At 42.0% G+C, this 27,223-nt stretch overlaps 1 protein-coding gene and 1 long non-coding RNA gene across 7 annotated transcripts in view; one reads left to right on the top strand and one right to left on the bottom strand.

Annotated features, from left to right (window-relative positions):
- RORA (RAR related orphan receptor A) overlaps positions 1–27,223 on the top strand; it is a 674,793-nt gene that overhangs the window by 545,808 nt on the left and 101,762 nt on the right. The gene's annotated exons all lie outside the window — the stretch shown is intronic.
- LOC108396762 (uncharacterized) overlaps positions 1–27,223 on the bottom strand; it is a 72,568-nt gene that overhangs the window by 33,882 nt on the left and 11,463 nt on the right. For 4 of the 6 annotated variants that reach the window (XR_012120721.1, XR_012120722.1, XR_001853018.3 and 1 more), the window contains exon 2: positions 1–27,223. This exon is cut by the window's left edge. This is a non-coding gene — a long non-coding RNA (uncharacterized lncRNA). The other 2 variants (XR_012120724.1, XR_012120723.1) reach the window with 2 other exon arrangements.

Raw genomic sequence — 27,223 nt, 5'->3', positions numbered from 1 at the left:
TTCAGAAATGTCCTGTCTCATTTTCACAAAACCTGTTCTAATAAGATGAGTTTAACTATGTCTATTAAGGAAAAGAGGTGAGAAAATAGAAAATATACTTTCTGTACCTTTTTACTGCTCAGGACTAAAGCCTGCCAATACTGTATCAGAAGTTAACTAACAGACCATTATTAAGGAAAAAAAACTTTTATGCAATTTAGGGGAAAAAATGGAAGTATAATTAAATAAAAGAAAGGAAAAAGTCACCTATAACCACATCACCCTAAGGTATTCGCTTTTAACAAGTCATAAAAACAAAACAAAATTATTCAGCACATACCTTGTGGAACCCTAACAGAACCCTCGTAATTCAGGCTTTCTCTCATTTTTCATTTTGTGACAGTTTCTGGCAATTTTCTGCAGATACAGGGGTTGATATCTTTACTGGTGCCCTGTGAGCCCAAGCAGAGATGAGCTTTCAGCAATGAATGTCTTAATCTCCTCACTAGAAATTTTCTATTCTTGAGATGAACAAAAAGACGCCTAGATCTTCCTCTTTACATTACTGTTCCTGTGACTAGCAAGAAACCAAGAAAGGCCTTTTCTGATTTTTTTCTGTGTCAAACAATGAACCCCACCCTTCACAGATACAAGAAGAGCTTATCTTTTTCACCTAAGACCTAAAACTGTAAAGGCAGAGATTTTCTCTCCAGTCATTTTAAAGTCTCCTTTGTACATCATCTTGGTCACCCTTTAAGTTGAAAGAATCTAGTATAAGAGCTAAAATAACTTCTAAAAAAAATAATCAGGGATAAAGAGACTACTGGTGAAATAATAAAGAAAAGTAGAAGACCCCAAAACATATTCTTGTATATGTAAGAATAGACTTGAATATGTATATACAGAATACTTATAAAAACTGAAGGAAAAAAGTCAACAAGTAGTACTTTGATGACTGTTAGCTTATCAGGAAAAAATCAATTTTTCTTCATACCATATGACAAGTTAAGGTAGTTCTGCATAGATTAAAAATTAAATAACTAAAAGAATCTATTTCTGCATATTCATCTGGTCTAGATGGATAAGGCTGTATATGCTTTAAAGCAATGGAAGAAATCACATGGTAAAAGGTCAATAAATTGAAATATAGAGAAATATAAAATTTTTGTATGTCAAAGATAAAATCAGAAGACAAAAAGCAAACTGGTAAAAAGATGTATTTTTCAAAAATTGGATCATCATTAATGGCCTTAATTTATAAAGTATTACTATATATCAATGAAAAATTTGACAAATATCAGGAAGTGACAATTCATATAGGAGAGAAGATACAAATAGCTAATTACATATTAACCAATTTTCAGCCTCATCAGTGAATGCAAAGTTGAGTAACAGAGATCTAACAGCGTAGCAAAGATTTGTAAACAGCGTTAATTAATGCAGTCAGAGCTTCAGGAAGACATTAATATACTGGGCTAAGATAAATTGATACAACCTTCCTGGTCATATGTATTAAAGTCTTGAAAAATTGTGATACTCTGATCCAGTAATTTTACTTGCAGGCAATTACCCTTAAGAAACTATTTAAAAAGCTAAGATTTATCCACATTCAAAAAAAGTGTTTATTTATGTACACACTAAATTTCCAATATTAGGAAAATTACTAATAAATTATAGCATAATCATAGGATAGAAAGTCATACTGCAATTAAACTATTTAAAGAATTGATAATGCCATCAGAAAGTATTTTTGATTGGGCAAAAAATGTAAAACTGTGTACAGAATGATCTCTGTTGCATGAAGATAAAGAAAGCATAGGAAAAAATACTGGAACTGTTCTTAGATATTAACAGTGGTTGCATTTAATAAGGTAATGAGATTTGGTAATGTTTTGAATGCTTCTTTTAATTTCTTTCTAAATTCCAAATTTTTTACCATGTACATGTATTATTCGTGGCATCTTTTAAGAAAAAAATTGAACTTGAAGGAATTCAGAGTAAGCCACTCCAAAATATGTCACTCTGGCCTAAAGTCTATTTTGGGCTAAAGGCAATTGAGAAAAAGTAGACACAAGTCAAACTCTCTGGCCTCCCTCTCTCTACCGGGAAGGGCAGGTGATTCTTAACCACTGGAGAAAACTCTAGACTTTTATCAGCCAGAGGAATCTATATAACAAACCTTGCTAAAAGAATCCTTATCTCTCATTCATTTCCCTTATACATTTACCTCCCCACAGTTTAACACCCTTGGAAACCTAAAACCCTTTTCCTTTGTTTTGTTGCTTTTCTGCAGTTTTGTTCTTCTTTGCTAATGTCCTCTAAAAGCCCAAGTTCTAACCACTGCTTTGAGTTACTACTCACCATTGAATATTCCAGGTTTTGTGTGCTGCACTAGTTAATAAGCTTGTTTGTTTTTCTATTGCTAATCTGTCTTTTGTCAGTCTAATTTGCAATACCCCAGAAATGAATCCAAGATGGGTAGAGGAGAGAGAAAATGTTTTCCTCCCCTCCAAAGTACTGCAATAAGAAAAAAAGAACCAGTGATAGGTATCCTTCTCCTTTAGCAATTTTAGATTGCGTTATGTTTGACTGTAGGAATAATTGGATACTTCCAAGCCCATAGAGGTATCAGTATCCACTGTGAGACTGTTTACTCAAAAGGGCAGATTGGGGTGATTTGGAAGGATAGTTATTTCCCTTCTTCTCCTTACTCCAGATTTAGTTTCCCCTTCTCTTTCTTCTTTCCTCCCACACTTGATCTAACTAAAAGCCAGAGAATATGCGCACCCTTTCCAAGAGTAGCAAAATAGGGCTGCTTCCATCTGTCCTGAGAAGATAGGCCTGAAAAGGGGGAGAACATGAATTTCCTGTATGGTGAAAAGGACAGGTCTCTGTAAGGACTTGGCAACCCTTTCCGACCCTTCGTCTTACAGAACACTTCTGGATATTCACAGAACAACTTCCTCCAGGAGTTCACTTGAGAAACAGATAAATGGAATGTTTAACCTAAAAAAAAATTTTGCTCTTTTAAAATGGTTACTCTTACGGTGATAAATCGCATGCCCTCCACCACTACGACCAGTTGGAGCTGGAAATAAAGGAACTGGGAATTCAGTCATACCTGAAGTTGACTTGGGCAGAGAAGGGATGGTGAGCAGGCTTAGGACATTCCTCCAGCCAAGTCCAAAGTGAAGTGTTTGGTTTTTGGTTTTTGGTTTTTGGTTTGGGTTGAAATTAAAAGCAAAATGTAGAGGGTACTTTGTCCAGCTCATTTATCCCAACAAGTTTAAGCATGTTTCTGTTTCTAAGGAAATGGTGGGCCCAAGTCTCTAACTTGGTCTGTGATACCACATGGCATCCTTGAATGGAGGCATGGCTATCTCTTGAATGCTTTTGGAACATCTTTTAAGGAGTTCTTCTACCTTATAGCTCAGTTGCATTCTGATTGCAGAAAGCCTATGTTAAGTCAATAGAGACAAATGCAACTAGCACCTGAGTATACAGATTTTGGATATCTGGCAAGAAACACCCTGTTAATGATTACTACTTCCTACAGTTTAAATATTGTATTAGTAATTGTGGCTATTTTCCTCTATACCTAGAACGCAGGAACTAGGAAAATCTAGCTTTTTTATCCAATTTTCTTTGGACTCACAGCTTTCTTTTCTCCCCTCTCTCCTCCAACAGCAACAAAAAATCTGGTTTATTCTAGTCAGACTAAAACATGTAAGTTCAGCCACATGCCACCATCACCTTAAGGTTTAGTGTTCTTTCCACTAAAAGTAAGTAAAAATCGCACATGATCCTCAAACTTGGTGGTTAGGAAGAGAAATATGGAAAGAGTATAACCTAACAGCTAGTCTAAGTTGCCGTTTGAGGGCCCCAGTCATTTGCATTCTTCCACTTGCCCTGAGGCAGCCCCCTGTATGCTAAGTCACGCTGGGGACAGTGTGGCCCGGGTGACAGAAGCCATCACAGAGAAGCAGAGGGCCAAGCCAGCTCTCCATGGGTTTCATTATGTTACTTGTATAGGAAGCAAACAGTGTCTGAAGGGTTCTAGACTTGCTAACCGAAATGTTAATCACTTAGAAACAGTGAGAAATTAGGGAGATGTTTATCAAGTACCTGGAACAAGAGCTGACTTACTACGAAACTTTGTTCCAGCATCAAAGCCAAAACCTCTCTCTTCCCTTCAGTTGAGCCTAATAAAATAATCATGTCGGAATTGGTCAGGTGAACAACAAAGAGGAATGAAAACAAGCCAATATTAAACGGGGCTGGGGGGAAAATACCTGAGCTGGAGTGGACCTGGGATTTTAATAGGTTAAAAAAAATGGTTGCACTGCCTTTCTCGGAAAGACCAGTGTGTGTGATACCCAAGTGGTGCTGCATCTCTCAGGACAGAGGCAGGACTGGCGGGGGGCACAGGTACCAGGTGATATTGAACGGCCTCCCTAAAATTCAGGTTTAAGTGATTTTTAACGGAGTGAATGTGTTTCCCATCATTGTTTTTTTTGACTTATTATAAAGGCAATAAGCAATTAAAATTTAAAAACTCCATCACTGCAGAAGAACATAATGTAAAGCAGGCCCCACACCCATTGTCCCAATTCAGAGATATTAAAAATTATTCAAAGGTGGGGGTAAAAAATACATTTTCATAAGATTTGTATTACATATCCTTTAAAATAAAGTTATGAATAGTTATAACAACATGAGAAATTTATACGATAACATCAAGTCTAAAAAGTGAATAAAAAATTGGGTACATAACAGAATGAAGAGACACCAAATCACCCCATGACTAGAAAAAGACAAAACTACATCAAAATATTTTAAAGCTTGGTGGTATTCTTCATATTTTTTAAAGAATATGCTAACATTATTTTAGAGTGTATGTGTATGCTTAATGACAATTTCTTTGCTTCAGAGAGCTTCTGAAAAAGGTATTCAGTTTGCCATGGGGACAGGGAAAGAATATTTGGAGATTGTTGATTAATCTCCAAAAATAGTGCTTTGAATCTCTCTGCAGCATATGAAATTAAATCTCAATCTTATCTGATGGGAAGTTCCCCAGGAAAAAAGTCTTTATATGGGTTTCTCGGGCAGTAGGAGGCTAGAGAAACTACATACAAGACTTGGGTTGGGCAATTGATCTTAATTGTGGTTTCCATTAATTACTCAGCAATTTCAGGCAATTCTCCACTTTGACATCATAGTTTTCCTTTCTGTAAAATGGGAAGCGTGATAGAAAAGCCGAACTTGGGGACATGGTCTCCAAGCACTACTACCAGCTGCACCTGTCTTTTGGCAAATACCCAACCCTTCTCAGTCAGGGTCACACAACTGCCAGCTCACAGGAGCCAGAGGCTTAATTACCTGTACTTTCAAAGACCTCTGAACCCTCTTAGGAAGGGAACTGTCCAACTTCAATGTCATATTATCCAGCTCCAAAGATTCACTTCATAGAGATGGAGAGGAAGTGTACAGAGATTGTGCTATGCTCCAAAGGAAGTCGAAATCAAGGTTTTCTATGTAAGTTGAGGAAATGCTTCATGGTTTGGGAAAAGTCACATTATACTTCCACACATATAGTATGCTTCTCAGAAATAATATAGTTAAGTGAGATACTAATTTAAAGTCATCAAAATTCAAAGTAGCTGCACTCCCCTTTTCTTTCCTTTACTAGGAGGTGCTCTGTGATTATCTCCTACCCGCACAAACCTGTAAGACGTGCCATATTGCACTATTGCCATTTTACACACGCTTCTATGGCATAACCTGGTCTGGGTGTTCTCAGATCCCAGGGCCAGTGCCACATGGTGACAAAGTTCTCACAAAACTTAGGGCAATGTGTTACAAAGCTGCCAAATTTATTTAATAAGCATGGCTCTTTATTCTAAGAGTGTGTCCTTCCTGTTTGGGGGATATTAAAATGTTATTTTCTTCTATGAATGAACGATAATTGAAAATGGTAGTTGTGGTATTTTTAACATTCTTATTTTATCAAACATAAACTTGGCAACAATATATTGATCTTCCCACAAGTTCACAATTTCCTTTTCTTTTCTTTTGACATTTTACTGGCCTGAAAAGTCAAACTCTGAAAAGACATCAGTCTATGGCTCCATCTGTGTATGTGGTCACAGGAATAATGCAAATCGTCACCATTTTTAACCCAGTTATCAACTTCCTCCCCACTAAAATGTGTGCCTCAGCTAATGATAAGTAGGACACCCAATGTGGTTGAATTGTATCTCTCTCCACCCTCTAATGGGGTTCCTAAAATTAAGCCACTGAAAGATCAAAAAAGAAGGAAGCAGGGGGAAAAAAATAATGTGGATAATACATAAGTCAGCTGGCTAATGGATCCAGCATTGATTAACAATGAATAGAAATAGTTCCCATGCAGCCTCTGAAATATACACTAAAAAACTATTCACTGTTTATTTCTAACTCAGATTTAACTGGAATATTCTGTATTTTTTCTGGCATCCCTATACCCAAGACTCTCTGACCCTTTAGAAGATATGTAAGTAGTAAACCACAAATAAATGTATCCCCCACACGTAAATGACTATTAATGAAACACCTATTGTGAATATTACTGAGATAGTCCTTTGGTTGTTTTTATGTGGTCTAGTTTCCTTGTCTAAACGTGAAGTACTTGGTTGATAGGGTTCTTACAAAAACATAACAACCTTCGATTACATTCTGAGAAGAGTAAAGAAGTTAACCTGCTCCAGTTGACTCACCTTGTGAATGAGCTGGAAACCAGTGTTTACAAGCAGGTCCTGCCAACGCGCCTCAGCTGCCCACCTCCGAGCCAGCTGCTCAGGTGCCCCAGAGTAATTCCCTTCAACCCACGCTGCTGTTCCAGGACCTGAAAGTTTGTGGGTGGGAAGTGAAAAGGAAAGCCAGGATCCTGTGAGGTGATCTTAGACATACTCAGCATGCAGCCCACACACTGCTTCTTTGTTTCCCGTTTTTCCCGCTGATATTAAAACTAACACAAAGTTTGAAATGCTTACATTTTTTCGCAGTACTGGCTGGCAATGTAGAGTCCCCCACTTTAGCTTGAGCCAAAAGTAATAATAAAACTGTCAAGTAGTTCTAGTAACCTCTCTGGTAATAGTTACAGGGAAATTACTTTCCATCGACAAAACTGACACCTATTTTCTGTGAGGGAAATGAATTGATATGAGCTGGAGACTGGCAGGGAAGTAGGAGTCTAGGTCAGTTACCTGGTGTGCATTTCATGAAAATGAGTGTCAATATGAGTAGTCTTTTGGTTTGGGTTTTCCCTGGACTCTTCAAGGTTGTTGCAAAACTAATGTGAGGGATAAACTAGGATGACCAAGGCTCATATATTCAAATAAATGCAGAGTGAATATCAAAATGGAGAATCAGAGCCAGTGTTGTGGTCAGTCGTCTGACAGGCTGCTTAGGATTGTGGAAGGAAAGCTGGGGGAAGTCTCCTCCTGGCTCAGACGCCATCTACCAGGGTGATTGCCCAGGTCCCGCTGTCCTCTGCTCAGCAGTTTCCTTCCTTCTCAACTGAAGGGACTGCACAAGCTAACGCGCGTGGTCCCTGATAGCCTTTGACTAGGGAGGCACAGAGGAGAGAAGGGATTTCTGAGTTACAAGTCGGTGAACAGAACCCATGGCGGGGTTCACAACAGGACCGCCTTCTGGGGGTCCAAAGGCTATAGATTTGAAATAACAAAGGCACCCTCCTTCATTTGTGTTCTGACCTTCAGATGTCAAAGTGCAGCCATCCTTTATGCTTTCCTCTGCCCACCCCCACCTTGGCAGAGGAAAATCGGTTGACTGCGTCCTTGGTCCTCCAGGGAAGCCAGGGAGCTCTGTCACCTTTCAAAGCTGTTGCTTAGGTTGGATGAAAAATAAGCAGAGCTCAACCATCAGAATTATTTATATAGGTATACAAAAATGACACATCCTGCTTTTCATGTTTCTAAACTCTGGACTCTCAGAGTTCCTTTGCCATATGCTTTCCAGGTCTTTTCCCACTGGGCTTGCTCCAGTCAGAAGCTGTAGGAAACACTGCCTTTTTGGTCAGTGTTTTTAAATTAACTTCAGCAGGAAAATACATACTTTTCAAGGTAGGCAGTGTATACTCTGATTATGTCCTTTGTAATCACGTAGACAACGTGGCAACGTGGTAGAAAATAAAGATTTCTATCGGGTCCTTTCCATTCTAGCCTGGGGGTTCATTGTTGCACCATTCTAGATTATTTCATGCTTCCCAAGATGACTGTCATTTCCTAATACTAAATCCTATAGCAAAATCATAAGTCTCCATCTTCCACTTTATCTTTCTTGCTCAGCAGCACTGACCAGGGTGCCCATTTCTTCTTGGGGCTGTGCGCACACCAGAGAGATTAAACTGGGCACCCCTCTTGCCTTCCAAGAGCTTTTGTCTTGTTCTCATTCATGGAATACATTCTCGTTGATACAGACGTTTCTACAGCCCCTGCCTCACCCTTGATTCCACTTATTCCTTACCCCCCAGTTATTATATATTATATATGTGTATACATACTATATATTATATTCTTATCCAGTTCTTCTGTCTGTGAACTCTTGTTGACCTTCCAAGATGGAAAATTACTGGATGCCCTCTACCTGTGTGCAGCCCACACCTTGTACATGGCTGGCCTTTGCCCAAATTATGCCACCGCATTTGGGATCACCTGACACCATTGTGAGCAGTCTCATGACCTGGCAGCATCCCATCTGCCTCCCAGGTTCACTCTTGCCCTGTGCCAGGGCCTCTTACAACAGTTGCTCAAGTATCTTCTTGTCACTGTTTCATGTCTTGTCAGGCTCATCCAGTATCAACCCTTTCATTCATTCAACAAGATAATTTGAGTACCACTGTATGCCAGGTAATGCTCTCTGCCAGGGTAAATAAAAAGCACAGTACTTGTCCTCAAGGAGCTTAAATTCTAGACAGGGAGACAGACAGTAAAGAAATAAAAACCAATCATTACAAACATGGACAAAATCTATGAAGAAAACAAACAAGGTCTCTGGGGGAGAGTGTCAGATAGAGCCTATTTGAGGTGATGTGATCTGCAGAGGTCGCATTTTGGGGTACACCTAAGAAATGAGAAGCAGCAGCCAGGAGAAGAGAGGGGTTGGAAATGCCTCCCAGACTTCTCATTCATGAGCAGACCTGAAGGCAGGGAAGAGCTTGGTGTATCTGAGGATTGAAACGTCCTCTCTAAATCCCCCCACTTTTCCAGTCCTTTCTTTCACATAGATCTTGCTGACTTCACCCATTCATACTGATTAATCTATCTCCCAACTGCCATAGGTCATTCTCTCGGTTCCATTTATTTGACACTTGGTTACATACTGTCTTTTGTTATTTAACTATGTGGAAGATCTTTGTAGGACTTTAGTTTCATACTTCATCTCTTGAAGAGCATCAATTAGGGTTCTGTTTATATAGGAGGTGCTAAAGAAACAATTGAATTCTATTCAGTTTAACAACCATTAATCAAATGCCTGGTCTAATCAAATGTACCATTTAGTGGTTCATGCTAGGTATTTAGCTCAGTGCTGGTATTTAAAAATAAGCAAACTCCAGTCTAAACATGAGAAAAACATCAGACAAACATATTGAGGGACATTCTACAACATACCTAACCAGTATGCCTTAAAACTGTCAGGGTCATCAAAAGCAAAGAAAGTTCAAGAAACTGTCACAGACTAGCGGAAGCTAAGGAGACATAACAACTAAATGTAATGTGGTACCTGGATGGCATCCTGAATAGGAAAAGGACATTAGGCCAAAACTACTGAAATCTGAATAAACTATGAAATGTAGTTAATAGTAACACACCAATGCTAATTCCTATTCTACGGAACAAATATTCCAGAGTAAAGAAGATGTTAACAATAGCGGAAACTGGGCAAGGGGTAGGTGAGAACTCGCTGTACCACCTCTGCAACTTTTCTGAAAACAACAACTATTCTAAAGTAGTTTATTTAAATTAAAAATAAATAAACAATCAAAACACGACCTCTACCCTCCAAGTTTACACTCCAGTAAACACTTATCTAAATAAATATTTGCAATTATTAAGCATGATAAGGGCAACAATAAAATTGCATACCGAGTACAAAACTAGTTCAAATGAGGGCCTGACTGCCTCTACGAATTTAGGGAAGGATTCACTAGGAAGGAAAATGCCAGGAACTGGTTTCAAAGGATTACTAGGAGTTTGAAGAATGTGAAAGACAAGCCTAGAAAAGGTTCATTCAGGGCGAGGAAAGACCATTTGACAAGGCTTGGCATCCTTTCAAGCAGTTTAGCAGTGATGGAAGGGAAGAAAGAAAAGAGAGGAGCATAGCTTGGGTATTAGCTGACCAGTTATTAGCGTAGTTAGTAACCTCATCATTTGTGGCTGGGACGCGACTGCCCTCAGCAGCTGCTTCGCAGGGCCTGTGAGCAGTGACCACCAGGATTCCCCTCTCATCATTCTCCTCCCAGCTGTTGAGGCCACCTGTTTGGTCACCCTGGACTATGCAGTACAATGGAGCAAGGTGCACCCCAGTTCCTGGAGGTGGATGGGTAGCCAGGAAATGATAGGAATGCAGGGATCCGCAGGAGGTGGTGACATGGGGATGGAGGCAAGAGTTCAGTGTTCAATCATGGATCAATGTCATCCAAACTGGACAAGCCAGCATGTCTATCACACCCATAGCTGCAGGTAAAGAAGGTAAAAGGCCAGTTCACTGAAAGCAAGGGCTTTGCTCTGTGGGTGCTGTATTCCCAGTATCCCAATGTCTGGCTTAAGGTCAATTCCTTCCAAAAAAAATTGAATGAGTAAAGGAAAGTACTAACCCCATGAGTCCTGGTACCCTTCAGTCACAAATAACTGAAACAAATTGGGGACCTAACCTGGGACGGCCAACCTGAAGGTCAGGAAGTGGCTGGCCTCCAGTAAAAGGATGGCTTTTCCAGTTCTTTCTCACGGGAATGTGAGCAGGAGGTCTGAAGAGGAGGAGGCGGTCAAGAGGCAGCTGACACGCAGAGGAGACCCTCTAGCAGAGCAGGGCCTGTGGGAGCTGATGTAAGGGAACAAAACCAACAAGTGAGCCCAACAGGCAGTGAATAAGCCAGCTGGTAGCTTAACAGAGAAGCAAACGCAGAGGGAGAAAAAGCGCCTCTATGAGAGAGACCCCATGCTGCCCGAGAGAGGCACTAAGAGGCAGGTTTCCCAGATCGCATCCCAAGGGCCCAGCCGCTCTATGCCACCTGTAACCTCTCCAAGCTTAAACATCCTGGCAAATGGGGGCAGTAACAATGACTGGTTTGTGTTGACGTTGAAGTGACAGTATCTGCACAAGGTTCTTAGCACAATGTCGGGCACCTATGTGCTTCAGAATTGTTGTTTTTAAGGTTGTTTTATTGTTCTGCAATAAGTGTACCCTAGCTTGGTGAGCCTTGTTCTTTGCAGCCAAAAAAAAAAACAAACAATTCCAAAATTATTGCTGCTCAGCATTGCAGCAGATGTGTGGCATAGCCCAGTGGGGCCCTAATGCCTAGGAATCATTTCTCCTGTCAGTCCTACAGGGAAGGTCCCTGCATACTAAGATCTATGCTTGATAGGTCTAGTACAGGTAAGAGATATCCTGGTTTGGGGAGAGTTAGCTCAAACAGGCCCCAGGCTGACCCACCCTGAAGTGAGCTGAGAGCCACTAGGGAAGTCAGAAAGCCAGGTGTTTTGAGGAATATGAGAGAGTTCTGAAGATTCTCCCATCCAGCCCCATCTCTAGAAAATGGCACAAAGTTCATCTTTTTACATTGTCATTTAATCAGTGGTTTCACACACATTAGCGTTACTTAATTTTTTTGAATAGGTCACATGGGTACATGATACAGTATTCAAAAGTATATAGAGGTAAGCTCTATCCTTTAACCAGTTACCAGTTTCTTATGCAGCCTTCCAGAAATAATCCATTCTGTGAACATATGAGCATCCTAAATCCAAATGCACATATGCAAATATATATTTATATATATGTATAATGTGCACATGCATACTATTCTGCATATGGATTTTTCTTCAATTAACACTATATCTTTAGAGCCAATTCTACAGCACTGGGTAAAGAGCCACCTTATTCTGTTTAACAACAATGCGATATTCCATTTTATGGATACACCAGCAGTTATTTAGTCCCCTACTAATCAATTTTTAAGTTGTTTTCAGACTTTACTAATACAGTGCTTCACTGAATATCCTTGAATATATACTATTTTGTATATATACATGCAAATAGAGGTACAGGATAAATTCCTAGGTGTGGAATTGTTAGTATAATAGAAAAGTGCATTTGTAATGTCATTGGAAACTGCAAAGTGGTTCTCATAGAGATTTTACCAGTTTATGTGTCCACCAATATAATGTATGGGAGTGCCTGTTACTGTACACCCTTAACAGAATGCCTAAGTTTTTTATTTAAAAAAAAAATGCTTTGGTTTTGCAGCAAATACAAGCATACAGGCAAAAGCCTTTGCAAGTTTTTTTTTCTGAAGCCCAGTCTGTCTCTCTGCATGTCTGTCTCTCCCCTCATCTCCTATGCAGATAGGTGCATGCACACAATATCTTGCTTTTTCCACCCTGTAGTTTGATCTTAAAAATCTTTAATTCTTTCTTTTTCATACTGCAGTGTGTTTTCATCTTTAGTGGTTCTCACTTGCGAAAAAAGGAAAGTAATTTTTGGCAAGGGTTTCTACTGAGTCCTGCATTCCCTAGCGTAGAGGGTCTCTTAATCTTTCCAGAGCAATTGCTCCTGCCAGCATGCCAGGACCCATTTCTTCGTTAATATTTCCAAAGCCCTGATAACACTGAGGGGACCAAAACAGGGGCTGGTAATGCCCAGTAATTCTTGGTATTTACAGAGCTTCTTTGTCTGAACTATCAAAGTACTTGACAACATTAAATCATCATTCCATTGGCTTGCTCAGAAACATCTCTGAACCTAGAAGTATGATGCACAAAAATGAAAGCTCCGCTTTCTATCAAAGGTGACCAGGAAGAGAATACAAACAAACCAGAGTCGTTTTTAGCCACAGTAGCACGCTTCTTGTTCAGTTACTCCAAATGTTTTACCTTTTGTGTTACATTTTCAGGAATAATTGTCTGTGTATATAAACAACAAATAGAAAAGTCTATTTTCTATGCATTTGGTAGAAGAGTTAAATGATGTAGGGGGTTGAGTCCCTAGATGCAAAGAGAGGTGTGCATAGGGCTGCAAACCACTGCCATTCTCTGCAGTCTGAGGCTCCACTCATCTTTTTCCGCCTGAGAAAATGTGTGAATGTGACAGTTCAGCACTTCCACTGGCCCAGGAAAAGAAGAGAGGAAGAGAAAGAAGGCAGGCAAGGGGAGGGGGCATCCAGTTCACATCTGATGTTTCCTCCGCATGTTAGACAATATCTTGTGAGTAGAAAGCCCAGCCTAGCCTCGTGCATAATATCTGATTCTACCAGTGAGTAAGTGCCCTTATAAAGAGTTTTTTTGGCTTCACCCCACCCTAATCCTCCCCACCCTTTCCCACCCCCTAGTCTCCACGCCCTGAACATCCTACGCATACCACACACCACAGAGCAAGCATCTTGGTGGGGAAATTTTAGCAACCATTATCTCATATGTCAGATACAGAAACCAAGGCACAAAGAAGCTGTCATTTATTTAGTGGCAAAGATGCTGTTAAGCACACATGTTTTAAACTGCCTCTACTGGGTCAGGAATTATCAATCAGTAGGGTTGATTTTTTTTTTTTACTTATTACACAAATAACACTGAACATCGAAATGAAAAAACATCACTGCAATCCCACCACCCCAAATAATTCTATTATTTTCATCCTGCTTCCATGTCCTTTGATATTCTTTGTCCACATGCACATGAAGGATTTACTGGAACCTACAGCTGTATAATATTGTGGGCAAGAGCCCAGGCACTGAAGCCAGGCTACTTGTGCCTGTATCCAAATCTACCATTGACTAGCCAGACCTTAGCTCACCCATCTGTAAAATGGGAATATTAATAGGCCCCATGTCATGGAGCTATTATGGGGCATCAATGAGATATCCACGTCAAGAAGTTAGCTAGTGTCTAGAATATAGTATGTACCTAGTAAATATTAGCTGTTGCTATTATCATTACTAAATTTTGCCTTCTGCTTTTTTAAATATATCATATTTTAATATCATATTTAAATATATCATATAATATATCATATCATATTTAAATATATCATATAAGCAAATACAACAGAATTGCCTGATAAATCCCAAACCCTCCCCAAGCTGACTGCCCACTCCTAATGGCACCAGTTCCTCTGGGTCTGTGGGGACGGGTCCTCCCTGAAGAGGCACAAGCAGCATCTTTAGCTCCTCCCCTTTCTGGGCCTTTACAGACCACACTTGGTACAGGTTCCACTGATCCTGACCCTCTCACCCTACAAATTTCAAGGTTTCAGGAAAAAAAAGAATGGGGTGGGCAAGTGAGGAGAGAATCACAGAAGCTGCTGCCCTCTATTTAGAGTTTCCAGGGCCCTGGTGGGCAGCCAAGTCTGAATTGTGATCTATCGCTGATGCTTTTCAGAATGACGGTGATAAAAGGCATTGTCATTTTGGTAATTTAAAAACTAATTTAGTTTTTTTTTTGTACTTTAAAATTTTTGGTTAACTTTTTGGGTTGGTCTAATTTCAAACTTAGAGAAATCTGCAAGAATAGCACAGGTAACTCCCGTAAGTCCTTTATCCACATTCGCCAATTATTAACATTTTGACCTATTTGCATTATCATTCTTGTGTGTGTGTGTGTGTGTGTGTAGAAAAAGAAAAGACATTCGTCTTTACTCCTTTTCTGAGTAGATTTCCTAAGAATGTGTCTTGCTTGTCCATGGCCACAACACACAATCAAGGGATGTAATGTTGATGCAACACTATTCTCCACCCCACAGTCTGTTTTTGTTTTCTTTAAAACCTCACTTGAAAAAGCAGGTGTGGGACGAAGATGATAAATGTACATCACAGCCTAATTAGGCCACTTGTTCACCTGGTGATCTTCTCGCTGGAGACATTCTTCAAAGCCCAGCTCTAACAAGACTCCCCTACAAGCCTGTGCCAGCTGCTCTCCCAACCACGCAGAAATCATCTCTCTGCCCGGCAGCCCTCTGTGCAGGCCGCGCTGATAGGCCTTCATACCGTATAGCAGCAATTTACTGTGTGTCTCCACACTGCACTGTGAACTTCTCAGGGTTCCGGGGCCCACGTGGATAAGTGACAGGTATTTGGTGTTTAGGAAATGTTTGCTTAAAAAGTGAGCAAATAGACAAATGGAAGCCTCTGGTGAGTTGAACTTCATAAAGAGTTAGGTGGTTGTTTTTTTAATCTATTAGATGAAGGTTCTGCGCTACGCAGTCCAGTGGGTGAAATTATACAATCATCTTTAAGAACGTCTTAGGGCAAGCAAAAAAATGATACGTGGGATCTTGGCTCTTGCCTTACTGCCACTCCCTCAAACCGTTTTCTTCTCCCTCTGTCCCAAAATATAGTAACTGCTGAAAGAATACAGTTATGTGCAGGGGACGTGTATAGACTAGACTCTCAGCAGAGCAGAGCCTGTGAGCCTAAGAACGCAGCCCGCGAGTTCAGCTCCTGGCAGCGCCGGCCCTCGCCTGTTCCTGCCACGTTAGCACGCAGTAACTTTCCGTGCCGGCCCCTCCCGGCGGCGGCGAGGCTGGGGCGGGGCTCCGCGCTGTCCCCCTGAGCGCCGCAGCCACCGCCGGCCAGCGCCAGGGTGCCTGGCAGCCGCTGCTTCTCAGGCCGACCAAGAAGCCGCACGTCCCAGCCCCGGGGCGCGCTCCAGCTGAAGCGAATTGGTGGCGGAGCCTGGTACCTTCCAGAGCCCTTGAACCGCAGCGCGGCACTTGGGAAGCTTGCTGTGTTCCCAAGAGCTTCCCGTCTTGGAAGGCACTGCCACCAACCAGCCCATTGGCCCTGGGAGCTGCTCCATCCCAGGCCCGTGCTGGTTTCGGTGTCACAAAACAGAGAGGGTGGTTGAGTTCCTCCGTTCTGAGCAGCTGCCCTGTGGCAGGCACACGATGGTAGATTTTGGCACTGTGTTGTTACTGAATTGTTATTTTCATTTAACAGATGCCTATGTGGCCCTCACTGTGTGCCTGGCACTGTTCTCTACACTTTACAAATATAAACTCATTAAATCCTCATGACAACCTATGAAGTAGGTACTATTATTATTGCAATTTTTGGTTGAGGAAACTGACAGAACAAGAGGTTAAGTAGTATAAAAGGGTGAGACTGGGTCCCTTCCCTTGTTTGAATTAATATCATGACGTCTTTTTCTTTCCCATTTTCTACATTATTTTCATTTCCCTACTTTTTCCATTTGACAATTATTCCATCAACAGTGTTACTTGGATCAATCGACAGATATGCATTAATACTTCCCGGGGAACCAGATGTCCTGGGGACTCCAGAGAAGTCTGTCTAAGGGAGATTCCCCCCTCTGAAACATCTACACTTAGCAATAAAGGGAGGCGGTGAGAGAGGCTGACCCTGCAGGAGTTGAAAGGAGGTGGGGAGTCTTATGGGCAGGAGTGGCTGGAGAAGGCCTCAGAGAAGGTGGATGGAACTTTTTGTAAATCCAGTCAGCCTTGGATAAATGAAACCATGGGAATCAGCCCTGTGTGGACACTGTGCCTGGGGGCTTGAAAATGCAGGCAAAGATGCTATGTACCTTCTGCAGAAAGTGCCTCAAGCAATGTCTATACCTTAAAAATCACAGAGCCCTAAAATCTTGAATAGTTTACTTCTTCTGCCAGCTCCTGGGCCACAGTGAAGTGGTCAGAATGGCCGATGCTTGTGCCACAGTCCATGGTGATTCATTATGATGAAGTAATGCTGCAGAGATGCGTGGGGGCGAGCAGAGCTCCGGCTCCCATATAGACAGATGTCAGTGCTATGAGACTGAGAAAGAAGAACAGCAGTTAATGTATTTAAGGTTGCAGGACTATGAGTGAGTTTCTCAGTTTCCTTCTATGTTATGATATTCTTTTTTTTTATTAAGGTATCATTGATATACAATCTTATGTTGGTTTCAATTATACAGCACAGTGGTTCAACAGTTACTCATATTATTAAATCCTCACCCCTCTTCTAGTGCGGTCACTATCCATCAATATAGTAAGAAGTTGCAGAATCATTAACTGTATTCTCCATGCTGTACTACCATCCCCGTGACCAACTTTTATAGTGATTGTGAATTATTGTGTCCCTTTATCCCGTTTCCCCTACCCCCCAACCCCAACCTCTTCCCCTGGGTAACCACCAGTCCCTTCTCAGTGTCTGTGAGTCTACTGCTATTTTGTTCCTTCTGTTTTGCTTTGTTTTTATACTCCACAAATAAGTGAGATATATTATGATATTCTTATGCAATAAAATTTCATTTTTTTCTACCAAACAAAGCAAAACAAATACTCCCTAACCCTGCTGATTATGAATGCACCCGAAAGGAATCACCATGGCACATCCTCTGTGAATATGGGTGCCCATATTTGTAGCCCCAAGATAATTTTATACCAAAATTAATCAAATGAAGCTGCAATGGCTGCTGACAGTGCATAAAACAAAATTCAATCCTCAATAATTAGAGGAATCAGAACTTGCCTTTTGTCTCCAACGAAAGATGATCTACTGAAGAAGTTGTGTCCATTTTTGTAGTGGTTTTATTACCATAACCATGCTTTAAATCAAAGAAGCCATTACTGTGTATTGAATTCTGGAGAGTGCACTTTTCATTATGAACCATTACGGTAAGCAGCTTATGTCCAACATGATTGCAATTAGAGTTTAGTGAACCACAGAAGGGCCAATCCATGTAGGATACATCAGTGTAAACTCTCTTGCCAGGAACAAGTTTTAACCTTTGTACAGCTGTTGAGAGAAACATTCCAGTATTCCCTGTGAGAATTACCTGTCAAGTTTTCATTTGAACAAGGAACACCTAGTTTATGTTTTCAAAGACACTCCCTTTTGGAGCTGAGCCCTCTGGGCGTGTGTCAGCAGGAGATGTTGGGCCAGATGAAAAAAAAAATTGCATGAGCTTCAAATCCAGCAGACTAGCAAGATTTGGGGAAATGACAAGACAGGAAAAATTCCAAAGAAACTGTCCATTCGCATAACATATAAATTTGGGGTGGTGACGTTTGGAGAGTTATTGTGGGGGGAGGGGGAAGGAAGGGATCATCTTTGAAAAGAAAAACTCACAGGAAAGATGACTGTCAGCTCTCCTGAAATAAGAAAGTAAATTATTTTTATTTCTTTCACCAAAGTACAAAGAACATATTACCTATGTGTCCTGACCCCTTACGGAGATTAAATACATGGAAAAAAGTTGTGTCTGCATAATTGCATAGGGGGTTGAAGCTGGGTAGGGGCAAATACAGAATGAAATAGGCACCCTGCTTCCTAATACTTTAATCCAGTCATTTTCCATTTGACATATTTATTGGGCACTTCTGCGTGCCAGGTGCCTGGAGCACACAATAGGATGGGCTTCAAGATGTGTGTCATCCATGCACGCACGTGTGAGTGCATAAGGGTCCTGTGGCAGCATGTTTGGTGGGGGTCAGGGGGGATGTGTGGGAAGAAGGGGAGGAAAGCAGCAGAGGTCCCCTCTTGGTCTCAAAGTTAAGAGTGGCTCGAGTCCATACACAAGCATTTGCTCCATGGCTGTCTCTGGGCATGGTGTCACCAGCAGATTCTTAGAGCCCCCAGTTACCTCTGCCTCGCCTTCAGAAAGTGGGGAAAAACAGCCAAACTAAGTGTTAGTGTCCAAGAAAAGAAAAATATGTGGTAATAGAAGAATGTTTCATGCCTTATCTGTGGCCTGTAATAACCCTGCCCCTATCTGATCATTAAAACTTGCCCACAGATACAAACCCCAGTCATTTGTGATTTAATAATTTTAAGAACCAGAGTCTATTATCACTCTCAAGAACGCAGCACCCTTCTCAAGCATGTCTCATTCCCAGTGCTTCCCCATCTCACCCCGTGTGCAGAGGACCGCCCCAGTCCCTAACACAGTGGGCCCCTACCTGTGAAACAGCCTGCCCCCACTTGGGCTTAGGACTGTTATCAAGGACCAGAGGAAGCCAAGCCTTCTGCCATCCGTGGGGTGAATCTGCCCAGCACCAGGTTTGAAGACTTCACGAAGACTTGGCTGTGAAGAAGCTCACAGTTATAGGTCTTTCTTGGGGAGGATATATATATTTTTGCTTTATTCTTTCTTCCTGATTAACACAGTTCATCATCCACTTTGCAGTTGGCCCATGACAGCTCCACCAAAAGTGCCTCTGAAGGAGCCTGTGGACAGGATAGTCACTGAAGGGGCCTCTTGCTGTCACTGGTCTACTTCTCGCTTAGTCGCTCTCTCAGGTCTTGCTGCCCTTCAAGACACTACAAGTTCACCTTTTGCTCCTGTATTTCTGACGTAAAAATAGAGGCCCCAAATTTCACTGGCATCAGGTATTTTTTGCTTCAATTAGTGGACAGGCACTTCCTGAGGCCCAACTGGGTTCCCCACCCTGCATGATTGATTGATTCAACAAATGTGAGCAACAAGAATGGCTCCTATTGTGTGCCAAACCCTGTGGTGGGCTCTTGAGACTGTAACACTGAGCCAGAGACAGCCCCTGTCCTAATGAGCTCACCAGCAAAGAATATACATAACCCCTGCCTTTGATTAATTATGCTAAGATAGGAAGGAAAAATCATGGGGCTGTTGATGGTTGTATTTTTTTTGAGGGGGGAGCTTTTTTTTTTCAAGCATTTCTAGATTGTAGAAGTCCTTCCCAGTGAGCACTGTCTTTTTATATGAAGCTTGTCCATCTCAGTAAGAGCATTTCCATCAAATCTTCTTCAATTTATTTTCTCAGAGAACTGCTGCAGAGGTATGTGTGACACTGGGCGGAGAACAGGGGGTTTCTTACAGGCTTGCCACTGACTCAGTAATCCTGTGAGCTATTTGGGCTGAACCTGGCCTTGCCCCAGACATGGAGTGGAGGTCTGGTCATTCCTATTTGTGCACAGTGCAAGATTATTCGGGGGAAATGAGTTTATTTTTACCTGACAAGCTTCCTGTCCCAAGCTCTTTCCTTGGAATGTAGTTCTGACATATTTGGAGTCTTCTTTTGGTTTTACGATCAGAGTCTCTTAAACCCTATGACCACTGGAATTCCTTGAGACTTCCTCTAAACACTCCTGTGGTGTTGTTCCAGACTTGATTTCTTTCTGAACCTTTCAAAGGACTATAAGGGCTATTTTCTAGCTTTTAGTAAACAACAGACACCAGAAAAACAGCAAGAAGTCAAAATTTCTCAATCCTCGCCAACCAGCCATGGCCCTCATGCAACTGGGAGGGTGCCTGGCAAGTGTGGGAGACAGACTTTAATAGACAACAGGTGAGAGAGAGAAGAGAGCAGTGCCTGGCTGGCATTAGTGTCATACGTGCTATGGACACGTCATCATCACACCACCCTGCAGAAACACACACCCTTGTGGGGTTTGATCAACACTTTCCTTTAACTGTTTAACACTATCAATTCACATGCTCTCAAATTTACCTCGCTCTTGCTGAGACCCAAACCACAAATACTGTGTGTGTATGTATGTGTGCGTGCAGTCATTAAACAGAATGTAAAGTGTTCCATGTGTGGGAGTGTGTATATATTCACAGAATTTTATGTACTTTCTAACACTCATCCTAGAGTTGTATGAGTTGTACAGAGATGCATTTGCTTCCCCTGGAGCAGTGACACTTTTTGGATGAAGTAAATGCAACTTCCCCAAATGAGACATATTCATAACAATAATGCTTATGGGTTGCCCACGTGAAGAAGCCCTCTCAACCTCAGTCCCCAGGACTCCAGGCAGCTAAGGGTTTTCATAGCATCAGGGCCTCATCAGTCATCCCTTGCTCATTAACAAAAGGACTTGTCATCTGGCAAACTGGTTGCCATGTGTTTATCGTTAGGAGTTCAGGACAAACAGGTTTCAGCGATGCACAAAGGTTTTTTTGGCAAACAGAAAACATAAACAGTTTCTTAGGAGCCAAATTAGGAGAGAGCAGTGTCCCCAGACCCTGGCAGTCATGAGCTCACATTCTTCCCCTGCCTCCCAGGCATTGCCTGTTGAGGGTTCTGCTGGGTAAACTCAAATCCCATGATCAGCCTTCTCCCCACCAGCTGCTGCGGGAGCCCAGGTAGAGTTACCTGCCTGCTCCCGGTAAGTCTTCAGCGACCCATCTCATGAGAGCTTGGGGAGAATCTTCCCTCCCTTTCTCATTTTACACATGTTCCAAGGTGTGGGTTAGAGATACTGGCTGGGTGTTATTCTTTTCTATTAGCAGCTTCTCAGATGAGATAGGCAAACGGTCAGGACTTAGAAACAGTCTGTCTCAGGGCTCAGTGGAGAACAGAAGCCACCCTGTGCACCTTTATCTGTATCCCCTGACCCCAAGCATGGGGTATTACAGGATTCGAAACCCAGGAATCAGAGCCATCAGCTCAGCCAAGTGCTCCAGCCCTAAAATGGAGAAACCTGAGAAAGCATTAGGATTCATGGCTGTGGATAACTGCAGCTAATCCGCCACCCCGTTCTAGAAAGCAGAGTGGGGTCTGCACCATAGTGCTATTTCCCCCGGCAACTGCTGAGCCCATGGTGCCCTGAGAAGGCTGTTCTTGTGCCTGCAAGCCTGGAAGGAGCCACAACCTTAACTTTAATTTTCTTACTGTCTTAGTACAATAAGTTCTTACCTTTCCTGCTCCCTTTCCACAAGAATAGGTGCATTATTTGAGAGCTTAGTGTGTTCCAGGAATTTGATGTGTGTGTGTGTGTGTGTGTCTGTGTCTGTCTGTGTCTGTGTCTGTGTGTGTGTGTAATCTCATTTGAGCCTTATGATGACTATGACTATTAAATTAGCTGTGAATATTAATTGAGGACACTGAGTTTCAGATGTTAAGCAGCTTGCCCAAGCCACAAGCTACTGAGTGGCAGAGGTGGGCTCTGTCAAGCGCTGAGGCCCTTGTCCTTTCCTACGAAGTCACACTGCACCCCCACGTCCCACCCCTGCCACCTCCCAAAGGCAGGACCAGTGTGTTTATATGCCATAGTGTCAGCGAGCTACATTCTCAGCTCTTGAATACTTTCCTTGGTGCTTTCTCAAGGTTGTCAGTGCACTTTATGGATGCCTCTTTTCTTAAAAAAATAAACACGTGCTTTCACCAAAAGAATCGACCAGTTCCTTAATGATCCTCCCTGCATTACTGGCCTTGCCTCTACAGCTTTCTCATTTCCATTTACTTCACTGCCTCCACCAGCTCCATCTCCTCTCTGCAACCTCGTCTGCCCCACCAAAATTGTCTTCAGCGGGTAGCCACCCTTCAAAATTGTCTTCCTTTTCCTCAGCTCAGTCAACCTCTGCATTCCCTTTGTGCTACTAAGAGGAAAACATTCCATTAAGCCAAATTGTATTTAAGTTCCATTCTTGAGGTACTTACCTTTTGACTATCTAGGCTGTCAACCTCAATGGATGCCTCTCCAATCATAGAATTTCCTGTTTTCCATTTCAATGTCCAAACCCCATTATAAGAGTGATAAAGGTTATTATAGAAGAGAAAAAAAGGTACCCATTTATCTCACTAAGCCACCAAAAATATTTCCAGTTTTCATTTTTCATCTTTCACCATAGACATACACCACTTTTGTGTTTTTGTAATTAGAATACAGATTCAGTGTTGTTCTTTTTCTTTTTTCACATAGTTTCCCCTTAGGAGGCATTACCTGTTTGTCTGAAGGAAAGGCTGCCCGGGGCTGCAGCCACAAATATATTGTCCCATAGTGCTGCCTTCCCCAGAGTCCCCTACAGGAGACTTTGTGGGTGGCCCTTCATTAAACAGTAAAGATAAAAGGAGAAAATCTTCTCTTCACACGTGCTTTCCAGGTGACTTTGGTCACCTTCATTCTAACACAAAAACCAGACATCAAATTTGAAGGGTTATGATTATTATCCTTTCCTACATATGAAGGGTTTCTAGGACTTCCAGAAGGAGATCAGAAGAGACATTTATTGAACGCCATGTACCTGACACCCTGGTGGGCATATTTCAGTGAGCTGTTGTATCTAAATCACACAGCAACCACATGGGGAAGGTAGTGTTACCCTCGTTTATAGAGGTGGGTACCAAGGCCCAGAAGGAGGAGGCCCTGCCTGCCTGACAAATGACAGGACAAGATTCAAGGCTGGAGCTGACTGTCCCCATAGCTCTTTTCAATGTGCCATCTGACTTTCCCTCCCCTTTGAGAAACCTTCACTTAAATAAGAGAAAGTGTGTCATTTCCAAGGCATACCAGAGCAAACATAACAAAGAATTGGAGAAGGTTTTATGGTCAGTGACACACATATGTTTCAGGCACATGGAGAATATGAAACAAGCGTAAATTTATTCCAAAATTGAGGGAGGTTGGTTGTAACTATACATGTTAACAGGAGACCTATTACTCATAATTGATTTTACTAATATTTTAGCATCTGACCTGTTTCTCTTAATTGAATTGAAGTGACTTATGCAACACATTTGTTTTACTGACTTTGGAAAGCTATAATCACCTTCACCAACACTTTTAATTTTAAAATAGAATTTTAAAAAATATAATTCCTGAATAGTGGCCTTACAGTAAAATGCAATTAGAATGTTCTTCCCTCAGAAATGCCTAGGCAATTGCAGTTACTTTGTTTTAGGTAAAAAAGAATAAACAAAGGGCATTTTGCACAGTGATCGGTGAGGTCACCCTGAACGAAACTAAAATATGTCCATTAAACTCTTCCCAAGAATCACAGATCGAGTCGCTTGGGAGTCACTACTTTGCCCTGTTTAACTTAGTCGAAATTAGTCATTCCAAAGCCCTTAAAATATAAACTAATTTCATGTTTGCAGAAATACTTTACCACCGGGAACAGGGTAAATCAGAGAGACAGAGAGAGAGATCCTCATGGGAGTAGAGGCATCTCAGACCTTAGCTTCTCCGAACAGATGACTCGCCCTGCCAAACGGCAGAGAATACCAGTCCGCTGGGTTTGCTAATGCCTGGGCCTGCAGCCTGCCAAGGCTGAGAATTCAAAAGTGGACCAGGCAATTGTTCACTAAAGCAGGTAAAATCATGGTTCTAACCTCAGGCTTCAACTGGGCGCACATCCACCAGTTTCTGCCCCGGAGTTTAGTTGAGGCTTGGAAAAACATGCCAAAATTAGGGGAGGTTCATTTTTGTTTTTCAAGTTGGCAGATCCTGTCTTGGAAAAGAAACAGAATTGGTATACCAGCTTTAGAGGATTATAAGATGACTGGGCATTGGGCAAGAGCTGAGGGGGATAAAAAAAAAAGGCAAGCAAAAAGAAAAAAAAATATTTCTGAGAACTTGCAAGAAATAGGTCTTGCTAGCCAACAGTGGCCCTAGATTGACATCTGTTGTATGTTAGTTTCGAATGTGTCTGTTTCTTAATAAATGATCTCATAACTTCAGTGATAGCATCCAAAGGAAAATTACAAAGTGAGCTTGAGGAAACATTTTTCTGGGTTCCTTCTCCCTGTGCCCAACAGGGAAAGAGCCGACCGAAGCCCTGCCTAGTCTAACTTGAGGCCACCCATTGGCTGGTAGGACTAGGATGAAACATCAGCACCTTTAATGTGGGGTTGAAAAACGGAATGCCAGGAAGTTAAAAGGACTTAGGGGAAAATGTCCTTTGGCCTTCCGCTGCATGACAGGATTCTGAAGTGGCAGCTAGTGAGCAGAGTAGACTCAGTTAGTCCAGTCAGAGGAAAAAAGCAGCGAAACCAGAGGACCAACATCAGTAATATCTTTGAGTACCGTGATGAAAGAGTGAGGATGTCTCTGCCAGAAAGGCGGGTCTCTTCATCAGCTCCAAAGCAGTTTGCGTCTCTGGGCAGCTGTCAGAGGAGGGGAGTCCTGCCTATCGGCTGGCCTTTATTGAGCACCTAGTAGGTGCTCGGAGTACCCGAGACCCTTCAGACAGAGAAGATTCCATCCTTCTTTGTTTTTGCCAAACTTAAGATTATCTGAGATGGAAACAGATGGTGATTTTGTTTTCTACCAGGACAAAGAAAGTGAAATGTAGACTGGAACAACAACAACAAAATTTCCTGTCGATAGGAATCCAGTAGTACACCAACACCGAGGACTGTGAGGAGGGTGAACGCCATGGTGAACTGAGTCCCTTTTCCCTTCCATCTGCACCCTGCCCTCGTGCTGACTCAGAGCTGGGCCCCTGGTGGGGTACAGAATGCACAGTCAAGGGTGAAAGACAGAAGGGTTTGGAACAAGGCTGCAGCCACTCCTCTCCTGGAGACTCTTAGGAGATGTTTGGAGACCTGAGATTGACCCCATTCAAGAGTGAAGAACTCTCCATTCCCCGCTGCCTGCATAATGATACCCAGCCTGGAAGAGTGAAAATAATCAGGTGGGAAGGGAAAGGGCAATTCCCTCCCTGTGCAACTCCCTTTGACTTGTCCCTACTGGGTAATAGTTCCTCCCTGTTGTCCGGAATTAGGTTAGCGGTCAGTGCAGGAAGGACAGTAAACTTCAGATGACATGATTCTTAGCTTTACTACAAATACATGCATCACCTTTGCTCATCTGATGATATACCTTAGATGAACCAAAACACTCTCTATCCAAAGGTGTTATGGACAATTATCTGCATGGAAACAGAATAATTTTTAGAAGTCTATATATTTTATCTCCACAGTGAAATCCATCCTCATTGTACTTGAGTGAAATTGAAAGTTTTGATCCATATGATTGCCCTGGATTGGATACAGTTCTAAAGAGTGTGTCTGATCCTTTAATTTTCTCTTTCACTCTCTCTCTTTCTGATCTGGGTGCTATTGTTCAATTGTGCTGTTTCTATCATTACCTACTTAGAAGTAATGGGAAATGAGACTTAAAAGTGATAACCCATCATAAATTTTTTATTCTGCTGTTCTCATAAAATACTACCAGTCATTTATTTCATCTCATTTATTGTCATTCAGTCCCACATTTTTCACCTCCTTATCACGATTTTCTTTCTTCTGTGGTTCCCAGCTACGGCCCATTTCCTGCTGAATTAAACTGCATCCCAGACAAAACCAAAGAGCACATCTCTCCCTAAGTTCACTCAGAAGGTCACTCCTGGTGAGATGGACATTGCAAATGTGCTAGAAAGATTAGAGGCTGCTTTGATAAAACCTGTGTCTGTTCTTTGCTTGGGGTCCTCAGAGTGGAAGATCGGATGGCTTGCCATTGCCTTGCATTATTTAAGACTTTTGATGAGCAGCTCCTATCAGAATTCCCCACAGACTCTGAACTCTGTGTGTGTGTGTGTGTGTGTGTGTGTGTGTGTGTGTGTGTGTGTGTGTGTGTAGTGTATGTTTTAAACAGCGCTTTAGAGTGATTGAGATGTTCAAAAGGACGTTGCCAAGTGAGCTCTTTGCAGGGCTCCCATTCCATTAGGTTGTCCTTCCTTAAGGTCTCTTGGTGGCCCTTCTGTTCTATTTGATGGCAAATTCTGTTCATTCCAGATTGTATTAAATCCCTTTAGCAGCTTCAAACAGCTCTCTCGTGCTGCAGTTTTAGCATTTGGGTGCTGATCATATTAGCCCCCGGACTTTTGTTATTTTCCACCCCTTTGATGGTTTTCCTCCCTTCTTCTGTTTTCGTTGGCTTCCACTTTCATCTCCACTGTCTGTTCTGCAATGGTGTTATCTATTCATTCGCGAGAGTCCAGCCATTCAGCCCTCTGAAGAAAAGGCCATGCGCTCCCTTCTCCAGCCGGGCTGCCTCGGTGGGTAGTCCGTGATTTGTGCCTTTCATCATGCAGCTGTAGAGGCTCCTCTTTGGGCAACCACTTTGGTGACAGGGTAAGGATTAGTGTGTCGGGATTTCGTTTTTGTCAGCCTCTTCTGTGCCTTCCCATTTTAGTTGAGATGCAGCGGTTTCTGTAATGGCAGGTATTTTTATAAATGGCTTCATCTCTGTTCATTGCAAACGATGAAAGTTAGGCCACCTCATTTCCATCTTATAGACTTTCCACAGATATGTATTTATTGTCTCTCC

This window comes from Manis javanica, chromosome 8 (assembly GCF_040802235.1).
Source record: "Manis javanica isolate MJ-LG chromosome 8, MJ_LKY, whole genome shotgun sequence".
In the NCBI taxonomy this organism is placed as follows: domain Eukaryota; kingdom Metazoa; phylum Chordata; class Mammalia; order Pholidota; family Manidae; genus Manis; species Manis javanica.
The sequence above is the reverse complement of the archived record's forward strand: the minus strand, read 5'-3'. Positions and strand labels throughout refer to the sequence as shown.